At 47.3% G+C, this 6,232-nt stretch overlaps 1 non-coding gene across 1 annotated transcript; it reads left to right on the plus strand.

Moving 5' to 3' along the window:
- Positions 1-5,282: 5,282 nt before the first annotated feature.
- On the plus strand, positions 5,283-5,416 carry LOC115872148. The gene has a single exon (XR_004047687.1). It is a non-coding gene; the product is annotated as a U11 spliceosomal RNA (small nuclear RNA).
- Positions 5,417-6,232: the final 816 nt, after the last annotated feature.

A 6,232-nucleotide genomic window follows, 5' to 3' on the forward strand; every position in this document is an offset into this window, starting at 1 on the left:
GGGGGGCGGGGGGGGGCGCTCCCATGCAAATGCGGCCGCCGCACTCGGGCCGGGCGCCGCGGAGCCTGGCCGGCCGAGGCGGGAACAAAGCATTAGCATTTTCTGCATGTGAAAAGCCCGCATTCCTGGGCGGGGAGCCCCGGGCGCCGCCCCCTGGCCCCATTCACGCCCGGACCACACAGCGCGCCTCTCGCGCCCGGTGCTGGAAGGTTCCTTCCAGCTTTTCTTTTCGCCCGAGCGACGCATACGCGAGGTAGTTCTTTCCCTAAACGTCGGCTTTGACATTTAATGCGATCCTAAGTAGTCTGAAATGTGGACGGGATTAGAAGGAAGCTGGGGGCCCACAGGGACCCTTGGCTAAATCCCTTAAATCCTCCAGGACAATTGTTTGTCACCACACGGATTCCCCTTGCCCCAAATGAGGGGGCTAATGAACTTCGTGGCCTCCTCCCGTGGCCCGTCCTTTCCCACCCCCTTCTCGCGGCCTGCATTTCTGCCCCCTCTCCGGAGGGGGATGTGTAAAGGCCTCGCTCCGGGTGTGGTTCTGGTAGGCTGGTCAGCTGGCCTGGGGAGAGTTTGGCCAGTCACCCACCCATCCGGAACCATTATCCAACCCTCCAGCTGAAAGCACAGGGGGTCAAGGATGCTGGGGTCCTGTGACCCCCGAGGTTGTGTTAATGGGCTTTCTCCACCTTGTGGGCCAGGCTGAGGATGGGAACGCCAACAGAAACTCCTTTCCTGGAGACACTTCCTGGGCCCCGAGAACAGGCCACACACTGTAATGTGTGACCCTGTCCTCAAAGTTGCTCACAGTCTAGGAGGGGCAAGAGGACTTGTGATACAGGGAGGATTGTGCTTCTGTGTCACCTCACCGTGTGGCTCCCTGGCCCAGCAACATCCCCTCAGTGAACTGGCATGAAATGAATCCAGTTGGGCATCTTAAGAATCTGTGTGGTCACTGCCATGAGAGGCAGTGGGTATTGGGGAAACATGTCAGGTGGGAGAGGAGACTGAAGCAAAGGATTAGGGGTGGGAAATGATGACACCTTTTGGGAGGTGGCAGAGAACTCAGTTTGAGGGTCAGGTCCAGAAAAGCTAAGCAGGGAGGAGAGAACAGTGATCCTGCCTGACCTTGACTGCCTCCTGAGCAAGAGTCAGAGCTGTGTCTTAAGAGGACAGCATGAAAGAAGGGACTAGAAGCAGGGAGAGGACAGGGTGTCACTGGATGAGGCCCAGGGTGAGGCAGGTGAGAATGGATGAGAGGCGATGATGCTGTCACTGCTAGGTGCCTTCAAGGCAGTTCTGACTCATAGAATAACAGCCCTGTCTGCCCATCCTCACAGTGGCTGTTAGGTTTAAGCTCACTGTTGTCACGCCTGTGCCGATCCATAGGGTGTCAAACCACAGCATGCCAATATTTATTGAGCAGCTGCTGTGCACTAGGTACTGAAGATACACAAAATGAAGGAAGCAATACTTTGCCTCAAAGAAGCCCTTCTCCTACTCCCCATCACCTTACCCTAGTACTGCCTCCGCAGTATCAGTGGTTCAGGGAAGGCTCTTTTGATTTGCCACAGTGACCATCATGGAATCTCATTTCTGGACATTAGGAGTTCAAGGGACATGCAGCAAATATAACAATGGCCTGAGTCTTCAACCTCATTCCAACCCTATGAAATAGATACAATGTGTCAGTCTGGGTGGACTAGAGAAACAAAATCATAGAAACTCATTTGTGTATAAGAAAGGTTTATAAAACACAACAACAACAACAACAAAATATCGTATTGATGTGATTGAATGGGGAGGGCAGAGGGGAGACCCAAAGCCCATCAGTAGTCAATTGGACAGCCCCTTACAGGTGGGTCACAAGGAAGAGATGAGCCAGTCAGGGTGCAGTATAGTACTGATGAAATACACAACCTTCCTCTAGCTCTTTAATGCTTCCCCCCACCACACTATCATGACCCCAATTCTACTTTACAAATCTGACCAGACCAGAACATGTATACTGTACTGATAAGAACTCGCAACACAGGAAATCCAGGGCTGATAACTCCCCCAGGACCAATAAAGGGAGATACTAGGAGGGTAAGGAAAGAGGGGCAGAGGAGGTAAGAGGGATTTGATCACAACAATTGACATATGCCCCTCTCCCCAGTGGGATGGACAACAGAAAAGTGTGTGAAGGGAGACAACGGTCAGTGTAAGACAAAAAAGAGAATAATTTATAAATTATCAAGGGTTCATGGGGGAGGGAGGGAAAAATGAGCTGATACCGAGGGCTCAAGTAGAAAGAAAATGTTTTGAAAGAGATGACAACATATGTGCAGACGTGTTTGACACAATGGATATACATGATTATGATAAGAGCTGTAAGAGCCACCAATAATTTTTTTTTAATAAAGAGGTTTATATACAATAGCAATTGGATATTGAGAAAACATCCCAGCCAGTCAGGATCAAGTCCTTAAGTCCAATATTAGCCCATATATCCAATACTAGTCCACAAATTCCTCGTTATACTCATGAAACACACACAATGATGTCAAATGCAGGAAGATCACAGGCCAGTGGATGGAAGGTCTTGTGGCTCCAGTGGTGGTGTAAACATCTCAACATTGGCAGGGGTCTGTCTCCATGTGGCTCCTCTGGCTCCAGAGCTCTAGTGTAGCTCCATGTGTCTTGTCAGCGGAAATGTCTCGCAGGGAGTCAGCGTGGGTCCTGCCTCCAGGGAGCTCTTTATCTCCTTAGCGCCTCCAAATGAAGTCATCAAGCTGTGCCAAGGATTGGCAGGCTAAACTCCACCCCTTCACTCATATGTAAGTCTCAAATTGACAACAGATTACAACGTCTCCCGGGGCTTTTCCAAGGTGGGAGCGATAGAAGAGCTTCAGAGAGGAAATACTGAGTTGGAGGAAGAAGTGCAAGCTGACTGGGTTGAACAGGACTTTGAGGCAACAGAAAGAACAAGTGGGTTCACCTGCCCCTCAGGTACACCTTGCATTCATTATCCCACTCACGACGTCCCTAAGGCAAGGTGTCCTTATTTTACACCCCAGTCCAAACACCTCAAGAGAAGTAGTCATTTGTGCTGAGCCCTGGTAGTGTAATGGGTTACATTTTGGGCTGCTAATAGCAAGATCGCTTGTCGTCTGTAGCAATTAGTTTGAAATCCACCATTCGCCCCTCCTGAGAAAAGACTTTTTGCTCCTGTTAACAAGGTCCAGCCTCAGAAACTCACAGTGGCACTTATACTCTGTCCTATAGGACCACCATGAATCGGAATCAACTCAATGGCAGTGAGTTTTTTGGTTTAGACCTCTAGTTAATTAGTCAGAGAAGGGATTGCGAGTGGTGGAAATACCAAAGCATGTTTTCTTATGAAAGGGTGGCACTTGGAAGTGGCAGAGGATGGACAGTGTCCACGTGCAGACAGGTGGAAGAGGGTCAAGAAAGGCCACAGAGGCTGCTGAGTTTAGCTATCACTAAAGTGTCTGTGTTAAGTAGAGCTCTGCATGGGGCCCTCCTGTGGGCGCTAGACCAAGGGGCATCCTGGAAGACTACTTCAACTGCTCCACCCCTACCTGTACCGGGGAGTATCTAGTTTACATAAGCTCCAGCTATCACAGATTTATAAGGTATTTTCGAAGGACACAATTCAATTTGTAATAATACCTTTGGGAAAAATGAGGACCTAATGCCGGGGGCGTAAGTGGAGAGGAACTGTTTTGAGAATGATGAGGGCAATGAATGTACAAATGCGCTTTACACAATTGATGTATGTATGGATTGTGATAGGAGTTGTATGAGCCCCTAATAAAATGATTAAAAAAATAATAATACCTTTGGAGGCATCTCAGAAATTAGACCTTTCCCTGCCTCCTATTGCACTTGTGAGAAAGCAGAAATAGCCAGTTGGCTCTGCAGGACCCAACACGTTAAACGTATTAGGCTTCCTATCTACTTTCCTGCCACACTCTGTCAAAGCCACTTCTCTGAGGTCATTCTCTTTGTTAAAAGTTTTAAATACCACTTCCCTGAAACATCCTAGCTGCTTCTAATTTCATGTCCCTTTGTGTCTCTCCAGGAACCCTGGTGGTAGCAGGGTTACTCATTGGCCTGCTAACTGCAGTTCGAAGCCACCGCTGTTCCTCTGGAGAAAGATGGGACATTCTACTCTCTTCTACTCCTGTAAAGAGTAGAAACCTACAGGAGCAGTTCCACCCAGTCCTATAGGGTCGCTATGAGTCAGCACTGACTCACTAGCAGTGAGTGAGTGAGTGAGTGAGTGAGTGAGTGTGTGTGTGTGTGTGTGTGTGTGTGTGTGTGTGTGTGTAAGAACAGGGCCGGCCAGGGCTGAGGGATGGAGTGTACTACTTAGATGGACTAGGAGAATCGGGCCACTCTAAACCTAGTGAACAGAGTGGCGGGAAGGGATGCTAAAGCTCAGGGCTGGTGACTTCTTCCTGAGTCCAGAGAGCAAAGTTAGCACCCAGCGTCTGGAGAGCTGGGCGACTGCCTAGATGACCTCAGAGTACAGAGGATTTTTTTCAAGCCCTGAGAATGAGCTAATGTAACGAGTTCTGCAAGGTTTTGAACTTGCTTGGTGCCCGTTTTTCCCTTTTTCCTTCCTTCCAGTTTCTCCCAGTGGTCATGGAAAACATGACAATCTTTACCTTGTGCCAGTTTTACCATTGTACTTTGGAACCCGGTAACTTATAATCTAGATCTCAAAGGCAAAAAAAAAAAAGCCTTCTTCATCTATGGAGTATGCTAAAGAGTCTTGTTAAAATTTGGGGGACTTACATTATGGGGTGAATGCATTTTACATGTGCCAAGGACATAAATTCTTTGGGGTGGGGGCCAAAGCATGTAATGTTACGGATTGAATTGTGTCCTCCAAAATTATGTCTATCACGTGTCCATCTGTGCCTATGGTTGTACTCTCATGTGTGAATGGGTTGTATTATGTAATGACACTGGATTAATAGGTTATGTCTTGAGCCATTTTATTTTTAACTTCTCATGTGAACTAGGTGAAGGTTTACAGATTAGTTTTCTATTCTATAACACATACATTTTAATTCTTGTTATTGATCGCACTCCCCACAATGTAATACTTGCCCTACTTGTGTGTTTCCGGTTTCCATTCCTGCTTCTTTCCCTGACAAACTTTGTCCTTGGGGAAATGCTGTCTTTTAGATCTCAAATGGTTGATTCTTCAAAGGTGTGTGTACCTTCCATAGGGTTATTGTTTCCCTTAACAAGCTGTTTGTTGAAAAAAGGGCTTCTGTCGTTAAGTGGCACACGTAGGGCATCTCCATTGCTCTACGTGCGGAATCGACATCAAGAGACTTCGGAAGCGTACTTTTTGTTACGTGGGCTGCTAGTGATCGTTGGTCCTGGAAAAAAAACAAAAAACAAAAACAAGCTGTTTGTTGTTTGGCTGAAAATTGAACCATGGAGGTGAGTTTATTTTCAGATCTGAAGAGTAAGGGTGATAGTCTGATGAGTTTCTACCATGTCTCTATCCAACCACTAAGCCTGGTCTTTGTGATTTTGAGTTTTGTTCCAAAACTTTCCCCCATTGTACCCAGGACCTTCTAATGTGATCCCTTTCAGAACAGTTGGTGGTGGTAGTCGGGCACCATCTAGATCAGTGGTTCTAAACTGTGGGTTGCGACCTCTCTGAGGGGTGTTGAACGACTCCTTTCACAGGGGTTGCCCGATTCATAACAGAAGCAAAGTGACAGTTATGAAGTAGCAATGAAAATATTTTTATGGTTGGGGGTCCGGTCCTCTTGTCTCAGAGTGGTGGAGACTGTGTGAACCATCCATTAGCCCATCACTCTAATTGTGTCCATTCCTCCTCCACTTTCACCACTCTTCTTCCTCCAGACAGGGAGGGGCCAATAGTTGAACCTGAGCACATGGACTTTAAAGTCCTCAGTTGCTATTGAATGGATCTCTTTTGAAATATGAAAGATTAAAGCAAGCAAGCCAGAAACATGGCGGGAAGGGATGGTAAGCCATGTGAAGACTACTGTGGTCCTTACATAATCTGCTGTCACGAAGGGATCAGTTATCAGGCATCAAAGAACAAAAAATCATATCAGTCAGGGTGCAGTGTAGCAATGATGAAGCATACAACTTTCCTCTAGTTCCTAAATGCTTCCTCCCTCCTACTATCATGATCCCAATTCTACCTTACCAGTCTGGCTAGACCAGA

This window comes from Echinops telfairi, unplaced genomic scaffold (genome assembly GCF_000313985.2).
Source record: "Echinops telfairi isolate 266 unplaced genomic scaffold, ASM31398v2 ScPeMD7_7420;HRSCAF=8458, whole genome shotgun sequence".
Classification (NCBI taxonomy): domain Eukaryota; kingdom Metazoa; phylum Chordata; class Mammalia; order Afrosoricida; family Tenrecidae; genus Echinops; species Echinops telfairi.